Source organism: Piliocolobus tephrosceles, chromosome 1, assembly GCF_002776525.5.
Source record: "Piliocolobus tephrosceles isolate RC106 chromosome 1, ASM277652v3, whole genome shotgun sequence".
Classification (NCBI taxonomy): Eukaryota; Metazoa; Chordata; class Mammalia; order Primates; family Cercopithecidae; genus Piliocolobus; species Piliocolobus tephrosceles.
This window is the reverse complement of record NC_045434.1, coordinates 116,394,535-116,413,078: the sequence shown is the minus strand read 5'-3', so window position 1 is coordinate 116,413,078 and position 18,544 is coordinate 116,394,535.

Sequence of the window (18,544 nt, the reverse complement as noted above, 5' to 3'; positions counted from 1 at the left end):
ACCTAAGTGTACAGCATTTATAAAGTCTACAGTAGTGTACAATAATGTTCTAGGCCTGCACATTCACTCTCCATTCACTCAGTGACTCCTCCAGACTAACTTCCATAGTAAGGACAGAGTATGCCATTTTGTATCTTTTATATTGCATTTTTACTGTACCTTTTCTATGTTTAGATATTTAGATATTCAAATACCATTGTGCTACAATTGCCTAATCTACTAAGAACAGTAACATGCTGTGCAAGTTTGTAGCCAAAGAGCGATAGGTTACACCATATAATCTATGTGTATAGTAGACTATCCCATTTGTTTTGTGTAAGTACCTTCTACGATGTTCCCATGACAAATCAGCTAACAACGCATATCTCAGAGTGTATTTCCATTGCTAAGTGAAATAGGATGGTATTGATATGTGAGAATCACTGTATGTGTGTGTGTGTATTAGATATACGTACATAAGTATATGTTTTATATAATATATAGATAAATATGCATATGAATACGTTTCATATATATTATGCCTACATAATTATATGTATACATATTCACTGTATGAATATATTTATTACATATGCCCATAAGGACATGTTATATATAATGCACATATTAGTATATATGAATATTTAACTGTATATATTTGTGTAAGTAAAATATGTATACATAATATACAAATATATATGTAAGGTCATAAATTTACTAATTATAACTGTTCATTTAAAAAATACATATGAAGGTCAGGTGCGGTGGCTCATGCCTGTAATCCCAGCACTTTAGGAGGCTGAGACAGGCGGATCACGAGGTCAGGAGATCAAGACCATCCTGGCTAACCCGGTGAAACCCCATCTCTACTAAAAATACAAAAAATTAGCCAGGCATGGTGGTGGGCACCTGTAATGCCAGCTATTCGGGAGGCTGAGGCAGGGGAATGGTGTGAACCTGGGAGACGAAGCTTGCAGTGAGCAGAGATTGTGCCACCGCACTCCAGTCTGGGTGACAGAGCGAGACTTTGTCTCAAAAATCAAAACAAAACAAAACAAAAACGTATGAAGATAACAGTGAAATACTTCTATACAGCCACTAGGATGTCTAAAATTAAATAACACTTGTAATATGAGATGTATGTGAGGACACAGTATATTCTGTATCACTAGTAGAAATGTGAAATATTAAGATAACTTTTAGGGTACAGACATATGCAATAATATTATAAAACATCAAGGGTTTGTTATCAAATTTGAATTAGGGCTTCATTCCAAGAGGAAGTAGAGAGATGTGATATGATGAATCACAAAGATTATTGACAATAGCCAGTTCCTAGCCAATGGTGTTACATAGGGTATAGTTGCTTTAAACTTCATGCTACAGTTTTAATGTATGTCACATGCATCCACATACACAATATGTAATAGCAAAATAAATCCCTACCAGATACATTATGTGAATTTTTCTACTTCCCTGAAGATCACACAGTTAAAGGAGTTACTACATGTAAAATAAGGAAGATTTTTTTTTGGTTCTAAAGGTAGTTCCAACATTCCTAAAAGTTGAGACCCATAAGGAAGTAGAACCTGCTTAGGTATATATCTATTCATTAGTATGCAGATCAGATTGAACAATTTTCTTTTGAAGCAACAGATCCCAAATATGCTTTGGATTCTTATGCTGATCCTACATCCACGCTTCAAAATTCTCCTTTGATCACACTCCAACTAGAAAATAATCCAGTTCTGTTCTGTTCTGTTTTGTTTTGAGTCTGTCTCTTGTCACCCAGGTTTGAGTGCAATGGCACTATCTCGACTCACTGCAACCTCCGCCTCCTGGGTTGAAGTGATTCTTCTGCCTCATTGTACCAAGTGGCTGGGATTATAGATGTCCACCATCACACCTGACAAATTTCTGTATTTTTAGTAGAGATAGGGTTTTGCCATGTTGACCAGGCAGGTCTTGAACTCCCAACTTCAAATTATCTACCTGTTTCAGCCTTCCAAAGTGCTGGGATTACAGGCTTGAGCCATCACGACTGGCCAATAATCTAGTTTTTGTGTATAGAGGTATTCATAGTAGTTTCTGATGGTTGTTTTTATTTGTATTTCTGTGGGATCCATAGTGACATTCCCTTCATCATTTCTGTGTTTATTTGAATTTTTTTCTTTTCTTATTTATTAACCTAACTAGTGGTCTATCTATTTTATTAATTTCTTCAAAAAAATCCTGGATTTGTTGGTCTTTTGAATGTCTGTATTTCAATTTCCTTCATTTCAGCTCTGATTTTGGTTATTTTTCATCTGCTAGCTTTGGGGTTGATTTGTTCTTGCTTCTCTGATTCTTTCAGTTGTGAAGTTAGGTTGTTAATTTAAGATCTTCCTAACTTTTGAAACTGGGCATTTAGTGCTATGAATTTCCCTCTCAATACTGCCTTAGCTGTGTCTCAGAGAATCTGGGGTGTTGTATCTTTGTCTCATTATTTTCAAAGACCATTTTAAAAAAATTTCTGCCTTAATTTTATTATTTATCCAAAATTCATTCAGGGACATGTTTAATTTTCACGTAATTGCACGGTTTTGAGTGTTTTTCACAGTCTTGACTTCTATTTTTGTTGTGCTTTGGTCCAAGAGTGTTTTTGGTATGATTTCAATTCTTTCACATTTGTCAAGGATTGTTTTATGTCTATTTATGTGGTTAATTTTAGAGTATGTGCCATATAGCAATGAGAAGAATGAATATTCTGTTGTTTTTGAGTGTAGAGTTCTGCAATGGTCTATCAGATCAATTTGGTCAAATGCTGACTTTAGGTTCAGAATATCTTTTTAAATTTTCTGCCTTGACAATCTGTCTAATACTGCCCATGGTGTGTGGACGTCTCCCACTATTATTGTGTGAGAGCCTATGTCTCTTTGTAGGTCTCTAAGAACTTGCTTTATGAATCTGGATGCATCTATATATAAAATAGTTAGGTATTTTTGTTGAATTGAACCCTTTAACACATATCTTTCTTTTTTTTTTTTTTTATCTTTGTTGGTTTGAAATCTGTTTATCTGAAATTAGGATTGTAACTTCTGCTTTTTCCTGTTTTCCATTTGCTTGGTAGATTTTCCTTCATCCTTTATTTGAGCCTATGAATATCATTATGTTTCTGATGAGTCTGTTGAAGACAGCATACCATGGGCCTTGTTTTTTTTTTTTTTTTTAATCCATCTTGCCACTCTGTGCCTTTCAATTAGGGCATTTAGCCCATTTACATTCAAGGTTAGTATTGATATGTGTGGATTTGATCCTATCATTGTGTTGCTAGCTGGTTATTATGTGGGCTTGTTGGCTTGTTTGTGTGGTTGCTTTACAGTGACACTGGTCTGTGTGTTTAATTGTGTTTTTGTTTTTGCTGGTAGTAGTCTTTCCATTCTATATTTAGTACTCTTTTCTATGCATGCAAACTAGAAAATATAGAAGAGATGAATAAATTCCTAGACACATACACCCTCTGAAGACTGAGCTAGGAAGAAATGGATTCTCTGACCAAACAGATAACAAAACTCAAAAACTGAATTAGTAATAATTAGTCTACCAACCAAAAAATATCTAGGATCTGATGGATTCACAGACAAATTCTATCAGATGTACAAAAATAACTGATACCATTCTTAGAGAAAATATTCCAAAAAATTGAGAAGCGAAAAAGTAATTCCTCTCCAACTCATTCTTTGAAATCACTATTATCTTGATACCAAAACCTGGCATGCACACACACACACACACCCAACACACACCACACACACACACACACAAATTCACACCAATATCTTTGATTAACACAAATGCAAAAATTCTTAACAAAATACTTGCAAACTGAATCAAAAAGCGAATCCACCACAAGCAAGTAGGCTTCATCTTTGACATGAAAGGCTGGTTGAACATACACAAATGAATAAACGTGATTCATCACATAAACAGAACTTAAGACAAAGAACACATGATTATGTCAATAGATACATAAAATGCTTTCAATAAAATTCAACACCCCTTCATACTAAAAACTCTCAATAGACTAGGTTTTGAATGATCATACTTCAAAATAATAAGAGCCATCTATGACAATCGCATAACCAACATTATATGGAATGAGCAAAAGTTGGACGCATTCCCCTTGAAACCTGACACAAGACAAGCATGCCCTCTATCACCACTTGTATTCAACATAGTATTGGAAATCCATACTAAAGCCATCAGGCAAAAGAAAGAACTAAAGGCATTCAAATAGGAAGAGAGGAAGTCAAAGTATGTCTGTTTGTAGATGACATGATTCTACATCTATAAAACCCCATCATCTTGGTCCCAAAGCACTTCTTGCTGATATACAACTTCAGCAAATTTTTTTTTCAGGATATAAAAATTACTAGCATTCTTATATACCAAAACAGCCAAACCAAGAGTCAAATGAGATAGGCAATCTCATTCATAATTGTCACAAAAAGAATAAAATACCTAGGGATACAGCTAACCAGGAAATATTGCTCAAAAGAAGATATAAATGTGGCCAACATGCATGTGAAGAAAAGCTCAATATCAGTGATCATTAGAGAAATATAAATCAAAACCACAGTGAAGTACCATCTCACACCAGTCAGAATGGCAATTATTAAAAAGCAAAAAAGTAACAGATGCTGGAGAGGTTGCAGAGAAAAGGGAACACTTACACGCTGTTTATGGGAGTCTAAATTATTTCAACCATTGTGGAAAGCAGCGTGGCAATTTCTCAAAAAGCTAAAAGCAGAATTGCCATTAGACACAGTACATATTACTGGGTACATACCCAGATAAACATAAATTATTCTACCATAAAAACATGTGCATGTGAATGTTCATTGCAGCACTCTTCACAATAGCAAAGACATGGAATTAATCTAAACGCCCATCAAAGACAGATTGGATAAAGAGAACGTCATACATATACACTATGGAATACTACGCAGCCACACAAAATAATGAGATCATGTCTTTTGCAAGAAGATGGATGGAGCTGGAGGCTATTATCCTTAACAAACTATCACAGGAAGAGAAAACCAAATACTGCACAGTTTTCGCTTATCAAGGGGAGCTAAACAATAAGAACTTATGAACACAAAAACGAAAACAACAGACATCAAGGTCTACTCAGTTGGGGGGTTGGGACGAGACAGAAATACAGAAAAGATAATGCTTGGATACCGTGCTTAATAAGTGGGTGATAAAGTAATATGTACAACAAACCTTATGGCACATGTTTATCTATGTAACAAACCTCCACATGCAGTCTAAACCTAAAATAAAAGTTAAAATAATTAAACATTTTTTAAAAAAGAAAATAATCTGCTCCTGATGGATCACAGATGCACAGGAGCTTATCAAATTGCTCTGCTTTTATCAGTTTATTAACATTTTGTTAGTTAAAAGTGAATTAGCCTAGTATCTTCTGTCCCGACAGAGAGTGAAAAGGAGTAAATATTTGCTAAATACTAACACAATTTCTCAAGCATGGAGATGACCTAAAGTGGAAGTTAGGCCATTTTTTTTTTTTTTTTTTTTTTGAGACAGAGTCTTGTTCTGTCACCCAGGCTGGAGTACAGTGGCGGATCTCTGTTCACTCCAACCTCCAGCTCCTGATATCAAGTGATTCCCCTGTCTCAGCCTCCGGAGTAGGTGCAATTACAGGCTCCTACCACCACGCCGGGCTAATTTTTGTTTTTTTTTTTAGTAGAGATGGGGTTTCACCATGTTATTTGGACTGGTCTCGGAACTCCTGACCTCAGATGGTCTTCCCACCTCGGCCTCCCTCCCAAAGTGCTGGGATTACAGGTGTGAGATACTGCGACTGGCCGGCAATTCTTTTTAAACATAAGATCACCTTTGACTTTTATAATAATCTTTTATTATGTGTAAAACAAAACTGTAAGGAAAAATTCAGTAACACACACCTAGGCATATATATTCATTTTAAAAGAATATTATAGATGTATATATTTCTGGTAAATATATTACATGTTTGAGGTTATAACTCCCATACATTTTAAAATTGGGAATGTGTTGTTAAAGCACAAAATAACAAACTATCAATAACTGTGTAAGTGTTCACATCTCTGGTAAAAATTTTTGGTGAAAGGAGAAAAATCAGAAAGCATTTACTCTTATGCATTTCATGTACAGGTATTTATTATGTTATACCTATATTCTAAACATATGTTTATTTTTTTTTTTTGCAATTGATTTATAAAATTCTTCGCTTCAGAAAATTAATTTTAACCCCATGGATCATTTTATATTTTTGTTAAATCTTTTCTGTGAAATGTGTCAAATATTCTTTGAAAATAATATAATTTTACTTTTAGACTATAAGTTTACTTAGGCTGATAGTTGATCAATGCCAATATGCAAATTAATTAAGGAATAGCATCATTGTAATAAATAAAGAGCTCAAATGGAATAATTTCTAAATTTGCGTAACAGTCAGGAGAGTCTGAATTAGCCTGCTTCACTGTTTGGAAATGAAAACGCATTCTATTCTCACACTTATATAACAATTATTTTCAATTAAAAATCTGATTGGGTAATAATGTACAAAAATGATAAATAGGGTAATCATCTAAGATATCATGATTATATTTACTTCTAATGTTTTCCTAAGTATCTCCTAGGTAAATTTTGCTACCCCAATCTTGGATATAAGGAAATTTAAGGTAAAAACTTAAGAATACGCTGTTGCAATGGCGTATTAGTTCTCTAGTGAAAAGCAGGCATTAAGTAATTCTACTGGTAAGGAGATTAAAATGTACAGAACTGACTGCTTTGTCACACGAATCAGATTCATAGTAGCCACTGGTGAGAGAAACAAATTAATCTTGTCTCCTGACAATGCCTATTCATCTTTCAATGGTCCATTTCAATAATACCTGCTTGAAGAAATCTTATCATTTTTGGAAACAGAACTATTTATCTTCTAGTCTTAAACACCATAATATGTAGTGTATTACTATTTTGTACTCATATAAATGTATTTAATTTACTGTATATGTCTACTAAGATTAAACAGTGAGCTTGGCAAGATAGGGACTATGTCTTTTTGTCTTTCACACACCATTATCTGCATAGATAAAACTCTTAATAAATGTTAACTGAGAGAACTGTATATAAACTCCTGATATAAATTACATATAAACTCCTGAATGTGGGCAACAGTATACGCATAAAGTACATAAGGTAGAAATAATATCATATGGGGAAATTTTAAAAAGAAAGAAAAATAAGATGGAAGGAAATTGTATTCCATTTCTTTTTTCCAATGTGTATTTATATAGGAAGTTAAGAAGCATAAATATGTTTCTAACTCTACATTAGTTTACCTCAAATTTGATAAAAATAGTATCCAATAAATAAGGAGTAAAATGAATATAAAATAAGTGGCAATTAAATGGTGAATGGATGCTATTGAAGTAGAAATGGAAGGAGGGAAACATGAGGAAATATAAATGTTAGGAGGTGTTGGGGAGAGAAAACTTCCACTCTCTTAGGCTTAGTGATTGTGGCTGCCAACTACAATGACAAAAGATTAACAGGGAAAAATATTCGTACGTGTACAGGAGTTTAGAAAAGAAGTAGCTTGATAATGTAGTTGAAGTTAGTGGCTTATATAGCCAACTTATAGGGAGAGCCAACTAAGATAAGGGAAAGAGCAGACAAGGCCTTCATGTGGAGAACAAATAGATTTATTTAGCAAAGACAAAGTGGTTTCTAGAACAATTGGGAGATAAGTAAGTTTTTGATAATGCTTCTTTATGCAAGTATGAGCGGTATTTCCCTCTTCTCCATGGCCATAGAACTATCCTTGAAAGGGGTTTTATGTTACATTTACTTGTTCTGTTTCCTGAGAGTAAAAGACCTCAAAAAAAGAAAATTGATGGCAGTCCCATTTCCCAGAAGTTTCTGCATTTAGTCAAATAAGGGAAGCTCTGAGAAGGCTTCTTTCTCCATCTGTTGATTCCCAAATGTGTTCAGCTTAAAATAATCTTCATGCCAATTGTGTTGTTCTAAGCAGATCCCCATAGAGACAACTTTAAAGGCAGGCCTAAAATTTAGTTAGGAAATTTGACAAGTTACAGACTAGTGTTGAGTTATTGAATGATTGTAAACAATGATGAAGTCTAAATAATAAGCAATGTTGAATAGATGCATTTTTCAGGATCCGCCAGAGAATTCTGTAAAGCATCCACTGTGTAAGAGAAACGGTCTATCATTTTAAGGAGATTTCAATGGATCAGCTTTGAACATCTGTTCACATCTTTTATAATTAATATGTGCTTATTTGTTTGTTTCCAAAAGCAATACTGATTGGTAACTAAAGCCTGATTCAAACACTTCCTCCCTTTTCTTACTATCGTTAAATTTCTATTGTAATATTCTGGATTTTTTTTTTTTTGGCACATGTATGATACCTTTGACAACAAAAACTGAGGAAAGCAAGTAACTACTAAAAACAAGCAAATACAAACTAGAGAGAGTTAATGCTGTCAATGCTAAAATTTGATAGCAATTTGCACTTAAATGAAACCAGTGTGTTGTGTTTTAAATTAGGCTATAATATAGTGCCATGATTATGAATATGAGCCTTCTGGTCAAAAATATGTTAATTCTGTTGCTTTCAAGCATTACAAATTTATGCAATGTGTTGTAACAAAGTCACAATGACTTTGAATGAAGGTCAAAAGAATGATTGTTTTAGTGGATAATATACAAGAGTTACCAAATTTTATAATTTATGGAAGCCTTTATTATTTGAAGATTTTTAAAAGTAAGTGTAATTCGTGCCATATGCATATAATTTTATTTTATTGGCCAGGTTTAGAATTTTTAAAAAACAATGTTGTGAAGGAATATAAAAAGTATAGTTTGGCTATTAAAATTGAGAGTATGTTCTGTTTTCCAAATATATCAAGTGTTTACAATCACATAGATTATATAAACCTGAAATTGGCCGGGTGAGGTAGTTCACACCTGTAATCTCAGCACTTTGGGAGGCTGAGGCAGGTGGATCATTTGAGCTAAGGAGTTCAAGACCAGCATGGCCAACATGGTGAAATCTTGTCTGTACTAAAAATGTAAAAATTAGCTGGGTGTGGTGGTGTTTACCTGTAATCCCAGATACTTGGAAGGCTGAGGCAGGAGAATCATCTGAACCTGCGAGACAGAGGTTGCAGTGAGCTAAGATCACCACACTGCACTCTGGCCTGGGAGACAGAGTGAGAGAGACTCTGTAAAAACAAAACAAACAAACAAACAAAAACTGAAATTTCTTTGCTTTAATTGCAACCTGTCCAATCTCAGAATGTACTTACGTACAGCTTATGTGATAACGATACCTTTTTTTTAAATTGTCCTTTGATATTTGGTACACAAAAATAATAAATAGGATATAGAAACAGCACATAAGGCATTGAAGTAAGACAACAACTGTGAAACTACTATCCAACATAATTACAATTTTACCTACCCATCCCAATAATCTCAGCCTAGCAATATATGTGCTTAAATCTGTTTCCACTTCCCTGCCTCGCTCCCTTTCTTTCATGTGTAAACACATTTTTGCCACATGAGTATGTATGTCTTAAATCCTGTATTATTTAGTTTTGCTTGTTTTTCAGCTTGTTAAATAATATAATTCACTAATAATCTTTAAAAATATGTTTTACTGAACCTTACTTTTTAGGAATTCAGCCATGTCATTGGTGTACCTACAGTTTTTTTACTTCTAATGCTATACTCTATTTCCTTGTGATAAGCTATTATAGTTTGTTGATATTCTTCTATTTGTTTCAAAGAGTTTTCACTACAAAAAGTTCTGCAATGAATATGTTTAATAGATGCATGAGTCTCTCCAGAAAAACCCATTAAAGTTTGTGGTTAACCTCTAACTTTAGATGATGTCAACTGATTTCCTAAAATATTATCTAATTTAGACTTCAGTAGTGTATAAACATTCTGTATACTTTCCATTATATTATATTTTCAAACTTCTTAATTTGGGGCCATCTCCTGTTTGCAATGTAGTATCTCAGTGTATAAGTTTGAGTACCCCATGTTGGAAATACTTAGAACCTGAATTATTTCAGATTTCAATTTTTTTTCAAATTCTGTAATATTTGCATTATACCAGTTAAGCATCCTTCATTTAAAAGCCTGAAAGTTGAAATGCCTCAGTGAGCACTTCCTTTGAGCATCATATTAGTGCTCAAAAAGTTATGATTTGGTAAAATTTTGGATTTTGGATTTTCAGATTAGGGGTATTTAAGATTTACTCTTAATTTTCATACTTCTGCTCACTACTTAGGTTTATGCATTTTCATAAATTTCTCATCATTTGTGGTTCACTTTCTGAACTATCTGTTCATCTTTTTTTGTGATTGTGTTATTTTTAATTTTTTTATATTCAGAAACTATATATACATTATTTTTATATGTAATATATATAAAGGCATATATAATTTATGTCTTTATTAAGCATGTAAATTACAAAGTTTCTAATTTCAGTTTAAATATCTCTTGGGTGTATCTTTTCATAAACAACATCTTTTCATATTTATGTGGTAGAATGTATCAATTATTTACTGCGATGTGCATACTTTCTGTACCTTGAGAAATCCTACTTCTTATAACCTAAAGATAGACATAATTACTACTATAGCTAAAATTTGTATAGCTTTACAAAACACATTTAAATGTAATGTATCAGAAATTAACTTCTGTGTATAGCATAGGAGTTTATTTCATTTTTTTCTGCCAATAAAAATAATACATTCTCCCATCATTTTTAGCATGGCCTTTTCTTCCCCAGAAATGTTTAAAGCTGCTTTCTCTATATGTAGGATGTAACAGATTTATTTCTAAGATATAAATTTTCCTTAGATCTAAATTATCTTGAGTTTTATTTTATCTCGTCCTTAATACCACACTGTGTCTCTAAGAATAGTTTTATTATAATATGAAGCAGGTATATCAGATCTCTCTCATGGTAGGGCCTCAGTTTATGTTTTTTATTTCAGAATATATTGGTTCTTCATTTGTATTTCCTCTATCACAAAAATATATTAGTATCAATAACCTCATAAAATACTTTAAAAAGCTAATCAAAATTGCAATTATTTTACTGACAAATTTGAAGATAATTACATAGTTACAATATTAAGCCTATTCAATCCTGAACATAGTTTATCAGAAAATTAATTTAGGAAACCTTAATGGGCTTCAATAATGTTTTATGTTTTCTCTATAGAGTCCTATATACATTATAATATCTTTTTAATAGATAGCTTAATGTTTCCTTACTGTAAAATTGTATTTATTTGAGTTTCTGAATATTTACTGGTGCTGTGTTAAATTGCTGTTTTTTATACTTTGGACTTACAGCAAACATTTTGCTAGAGTCTGTCATTAAGTCTAATAAATGTTCTGAGATAAGCTGAAAGTATTAATCTGATCTCTTGTGAATTTTGATTATATATTTTTTCTGCTTATATTATTATACACATATTCTGGCATTGTTTCCACTGGCTAAAAATAGAAAATCCATTATCTTGTTAAGTAGAAGTAAAAAAAAGATGTATCACCATCTTGTTATGATTTTTAAGAAAATATTTATGCCACTTCCACATTAGGAATAATAATTCCTTAATTTTTGGCATATATGATTGTGATTCCTCATGTTTAAAACTGGAAAGGCAGATATTTGGCAGTCAATAAATATCTATTAAATGGATAATTTAAAGGGGCAAAAGACGCAAGGAATTCAAATAATGCAGGGGACACATTGCTAGAATAAGGTATTATATCTTTTTCATATAAATTTCATACTTGTTCATAGGCAGGAGATAACATTAAGCACATTTAAATTATACCTGAATTTACTCCCATAAAATAATTCTCATGAAAAAATGACCTCAACATGTCTTCATTACACATTGTGTTTGCGCATATATGATAGTGTATGTATCTGAGTACCAGTTTCCTGATCTAGAGGGAAGCTGGTAATGCCTCCGAAGATTATTCAAAGCATGGTTTAAGGTGACTACCACAATTACAAGCTTCATTTTCTCATAAAGCTTTTCTGAGAACTGTGAAAGCTTAACTAAATGTTAGCAACTTGACAGGCTGCGCCTGGAAAAGGAATTTTTATTTCTAAATTACTATTCTGTAGACCCCATAATACTTAATCTTTTTAAGTGCCATAGTGATTCAGAGTAGATAAAATTGAAATGCATGTTTTCCAGAAGACAGGAACTGAAACCTATTAAGCCAGAAAACCTAGACCATTAATTTTCCTGTACCATTTGTAATGGGAGGTTTGTGATAGACTTGTGACTGATCCCTTTCCTCAGAGATCATTTCCTGGCTTTGTCTGTGTTCAATAAGATGTAATATCATCCCCCTGATAATAGGTATTTGTTACTTGGCAACAAGTTCTACTTGTATACACTACAATTCATATTTAATATATCTACACATTTTCTCCAAAAATGAGTAGTTAGGATGTTTTTGGTTGAAATAATGTATAAATTGAACTGAATGCTTTAAAAATTCAAACAAATTCTGCCATCAACTGTGAAAAGTAATATTAAATTGCGCAATAACTTAGACCTAAAATAACCTAAACGTATTCAGCTAGAATAAGTATCAATATCTCATTACTACTTTAGCTTTAAAAAGTTTACAGTGAATAAAAGTTGAAGTAATGAAAATATAATATGTTTTCTTTAAGAAATGAATGGGGTGACAACTTCATTTGAATAAATTTCCTCAATATCAATGGAAACATTTTAGTTGAACTGTAAACTCAGAATGAGTAAACACTGATGAAGCTGTTTGAAAGCTGAATTTAATCTAAGATTAGCTCAATAATATAAAAATATTTATTGGAAAAGTAGAATTTTATAATTGCTGTGATTTGTGTAGCATTATATACATTTTGGTTCAAAAATAAAATAAAATAACATACCATAAGATAAAACAGACCTTTCTACAAGTTTGCCTGTCATGAGAGAACTGAGGGTGATTCAGGATAACTTAAGTTCCCATTAGTTTTAAAATTTAAGTGAAAATTAAATTATATTTTAAGAGGAAAACCACATAGAAAATTTATGCATTGCTGGAGAGTGTTGCAATATCAAATATGATTGATTCAGCCTTTAAAGAAAATAATAACAATAATGTAAATGCTGCAGTCATTATATTATTACCTGACAAAATAATTAGTCATTAACTTTTTATAGAAGGTTAAGGTGACATTTAATTTAAATGTTTTGAAAGTACAACTTGAGTTTTTAGAATTGCCAATGACTAAACATTAATTTCTGAATTTTGCTAATTATATAAGATAATACTAAACATTTATATGTGAAATATTATCTTGTCAACATACCCATCTGATATTTAAATTAGAAATTCAAAATATGTGCGACAATGATTCTTAAGCTTCTGGATTGTCATAACCACTCTTAGGAACCTGAGTCAAGCTCAAACAGCCAACCTAGAGAATTAGAGATATACAAAAGTAGTTTTAAATAGTGTTTCAGCATTTACATCGTAAAAGTATAACAAATTACAGTAGTTAATCAGAGTATTCTACAATACAGATGATATAAAAAGCAACAATTTTGCTCTTCTGATGTAATGATGTGATTCATCAATATGTTTTTCTTTTCTCAATAATAGACTTTTAAAATAGCATAAGACGAATGATGTTTTTGGTTCTTATTATTAATATTCTTCATCATTGTTCATATGAAGTTTATATTAGGCAGAAATAAGTAAAATTATTTTACTATATGTTGTTTCAAAGTGAAACTCTCTGTGCTTATAGTACTTATTTTGGACCACTGCTAAAAATGTAAAGAGGTGAGTGTGAGGAATAAAAATCTGAAATATTGTAATATTTGTTATAAGAAGCTTAGAAGAAAATCTCATCAATTTATTTCCATTTGAATAGTTAAAAAAACACACAAACTACTACTCCATTTCTAATTTTATAATCCTAGTCTTGACACTAGTTTTACTTCCAGTACTAATCACTCTGATATTTATTTGACTTTTAGTGCTTCCTAATGTAAATTACTACTTTAACTTCTGTTCTTAGATTCAGTTTATTTGTTACTTATTTACATAGTACTTGCAACATGGTAGCCATTTAGTTAATTATATTTATTTTTATTTTAGAGTAAAAGGAAAAATGTGTGTTAAGGAATACCTTTCTCCCATTACAAACCAATCTATTAAAAAAATAAAAAAAAATACTTAAAAAAACTGTTATACTTCATACTTTTCTTCTTCATTTAGTTTCTTTTGTTTATACAATATATGTATATAAGTATATATGTATGTGTATATGACTTACTAAATTATAGCACTTTGTTATATAGTATTTTAAGTAAATATTCTAGATAAGACTTAATTTGTTATAATTTATATATGAATTTTCTTAATTTTAATAACTTAAATGACACATATTATAATTAACCCCATTATATAGTTTGAATATTTGTCTTCTCCAAATTTCAGTGTTAAAATGTGATCCCCAGTGTTGGAGGTGGAGCCTAGTGGGAGGTGATGGGTGTGGATCCCTTATGAATAGCTTGGTGTTATTCTTATGGTAATGAGTGCATTCTCACTCTGTTAGTTCATGCAAGAGTTGGTTGTTTAAAGGAGACCAGCATCTCCCTTGATTTTTCTCTTGCTATGTAACATGCCAGCTCCCCTTCCCATGTGTCATGACTAAAAACTTCCTGAGGCCTCACCAGAAGCCAAGCAGATGCTGACATCGTGCTTCTTGTACAGCTTGCAGAACCCTGAGACAAAATAATCCTATTTTCTTTATAAGTTACCCAGACTCAGTAATTCCTTTATAGAAATATAAAATGGACTAGTATATCCTATATATGCCAAAGCTTTATTTCTGAGGTATAAAATTATTCACATAACAAATAGATGATCTATGAAAATATTCTATACAATTACCATATTGACAACCTGTCAAGCTCATTTTCTCTAGGTGGCAGTTTAGAGCAAACAGTGCATAGTTTTGGATGTTTAATCTGCTTACTAAGATAGTATCCTTTGCAATTTATTCATAATTAAATTTTGGGACAAATTCCACTGTCCTTTATAATATCAATAATTGTTTTATTCTCCAAAATACTGTTATAAATAAAAATTTTTATAAACTATTTTAAAAGTGAAACATACATTGTTTTCTTATTTATATCAATGAGTTCTACTGGGAAATGTGTATTCACTCTTTTCTTCATTAGAAGACATTTTCATTATGAATTCTTCTGTCTTATACAGTGGCACAAAGCGTTGTCTTTTGAAAGAAAGAGATGTTGTTCTTATTTAGGTTCTGCTCAATTTATGTAAATTAGTTGTTAATGGGTTTGAGTTGTGCACATCATCTGTTCTCTTTTGTCTGAGGATATGAATTAATCCACCCAGTCTTTTACTGATTCACATGATATTGGAGAGTCATCAAGTGTCCACATAATATAGGTGCTAGAGACCTAATGGTAAATAAGGTAGAAATTGCCCTTTCTCGTGTAACAGATGCATTCATAGTCACAAAACAAAGTGAAGCCAACTACCACTGTTGGTGGTAAGCATACTGAATCTTAAACTGATTGGCATGCTATTCTAATTCAGCTAACCAGTCAGAGATTCCATATGAAAGAACAGGCCTTCGTTTTAAATTTTATTTTACTATTTCTCTTTTCAACTTGTTCATGTTCTGCTAACATTCAAGAACCTGAAGATTTGACCACTGCTTTTATTTACATTGAAAAAGTCATTAAAGTAACATTTCAATGGCCATATTTTCCTAAACCCTATGTTAATTTCTCTGTCAGTAACATAATTGTCATGAATTGAACTATTATACATTCCTCCAAAATTCAGAACTCACTCTCTATAACACGTCGTATACTTCACTGTTTGGTATTTGTACCGCACATAGACTTTCCATAATTGCTCTCTTTCCATCCCTCAAATATGAAATTTAAAAATGGATGCTAAACAGTTTCAAATGTTTTGCAAGCTTAGTGACTTTTGCTGTCTCTTCTACTCCATACATAAACTGTTTCTGATTACTGAGTAAACATGTTTAGTTTTCTACCAGTTTTTCTATACATAATCACTTTATCTAATTCATTTTTAAATATGGACTTTATTTGATTGAAAATATTTTTATGATATATTCAGTTATATGTGATTTTTTCCAATAATAAATATACTTACTTTGATGAAGTTGCTTCAATGCCTAAACTACAGATATTTAGTTTGTGTAATATAGTAATTTTTTAAAGAATAATGAAATACTGGCAGATGTGTTAATTCGGGAGACCGTCACCACACAGCATGACATAATTCTTAGTTCAGCAATCAGAAGCTTGTTAGGACCATTAGAAATTGAAACTGAAATAATTTATTTTATTTGACATTGATAGATTGAAATTAAAATATAAATGAATTAGATGTATTATAGATAATTAGTTTTTAAAACCCTACCTCGCAGGTTCCACACTTGGAGAGCAAATTTTATTTCGAATATTATTTTCTGACATTCTGTGACAAACATATGGTCCTCACTCAGAGAGAAAGAAAAAGACACACAAAAGTAAAATACAATTGCATTTTTTTTTTTTGTAAATTTTTAAAACACCATATATAGCAAATTTTAAATATTTTTAAACCTATTTTAAATAAATAGGCCAATGTCAATTAAACATGTCCAGCTCCCAAACACAGTGCCACAGGGTCTCTCATAAGCTTGAATTGCCAATTGAGTTATAGGATCTCAAACATATTTTAAATGAAATAACCACTTGAACTATTTTTGCCAGTGATTCAAGATACTATACTGATCTAATAATCTTCTACAAAGTATTCATAGAGCGAACCAGTAAATTTAAAATGCTTGATTTATACTGTAAACTTTTAAAATTACATGAAATATATTTTGAAGTAGAAGAAAGTGTGGTATATTAATTCAGCTTCAAGATTTCTACAGATCAAGTATATTACTCATAGCAATGTGATGAAAAGTTAGGTAAGAAATTCTAAATAATTTGCATTTTTACTTATTTGATTAAATACCCTCAAAGAAAGAAAACAAGAAACAAAGAAACTGGCAATACAGTTTTTCACAATGATTCAGGAATTGATAACATCAGTTACCTTTGAAGGCTAAAGTTTTGGTAAAGCTGAAAACAGAAATCTGCAAAATGCCTAGTGGGACTCCTGAATCTTTTCCTCTATCTGCAGAGCCAGCAACTGACTCACACCTCAGCAGGAGACACAGGTCTTACTATTTGGAAATGTTAATACAGAATATCTCTAAAATCAGCTGCATGCTGATATGATCCTCGCTCACTGAGAAATGCAGCGAGTACCTGGATATTATAGGATGAGATGGTAAACTACTATATTTATCCTTACTTTTCCCTATCAGCTCATACCTTGCCCAAGGGAGATAGTGGATAATTTTCTCTGGGTAGGTTAATGATTCAAATAAATTCCTTTTGATTTTTGGAAGTCCTTAAAGAAGCAACCTGATTCTTGCCTAAATATCATTTCAAGGTTCTAATAATTCACTAGGTCTTTTAATTTATACAGAAAATCTTTCCAGCATGAAATTGATTTACTATTAACTATGGGGAATAAACAAAAAAAAAATTATTTAACCATTAAAAGAGGGTTCAATTTTAAAAGAGAAAGAAAAAGTATATGAGAGAAAAATAAATATTTGGGGAAAAAGACAAATAAATGTAAGAAGTAGAAGAACATTTTAAAAAATATAATTACTACAGTTAATACACAGAAATAAATTCAAATTTACATTTTTGAATCAAAGATAAGATGCATCTCAAAAAAGTGAACATTCGAGCCCATAGAAAGAACTATTGGAAATTAAGAGTACTATTACTCCAATACAAATTTGAAAGAAATATTTCAAAATAAAGCCTATGACTTTTGGGAGAAAGTAGATAGAAAAGCTGTGTTATAAAATAATAGAGGTTAGTGAGTAAAATGAGAAGAGCAGTGCAGGACACTTACGTGTGACTTATCTGGTTTTATAAACAAATAAATCACACCAAGGGCATCATTGTGATATTACAGAAAACTGGGAAATTGACAATCAAAAAATTTCTATGAGAAAAAACAAGTATCACATACAAAGCATCAGTAATTAGAAAAGCACTATATATCAACAGCAAAAAATAAAGCACTGAAACAACATTGTTCACATAATAAGAGTAAATAGTTACTGTACTGGAATTCTATACCCCGAAGAACCATCACACTAGCTGTTTATATGCTCCTGCCTATGACATTATTCATTATTCTGTGTTAAAAACATAAAATGTAAGACATTGTGACTGTGTTTATTAATTGCATATTACTTTCTTCCTTTGCCTCTATGAAAAGTGTACAATGTATTTTTTTTTTTTTTTTTTTTTTTTTTTTTTTTTTTTTTTTTTTTTTT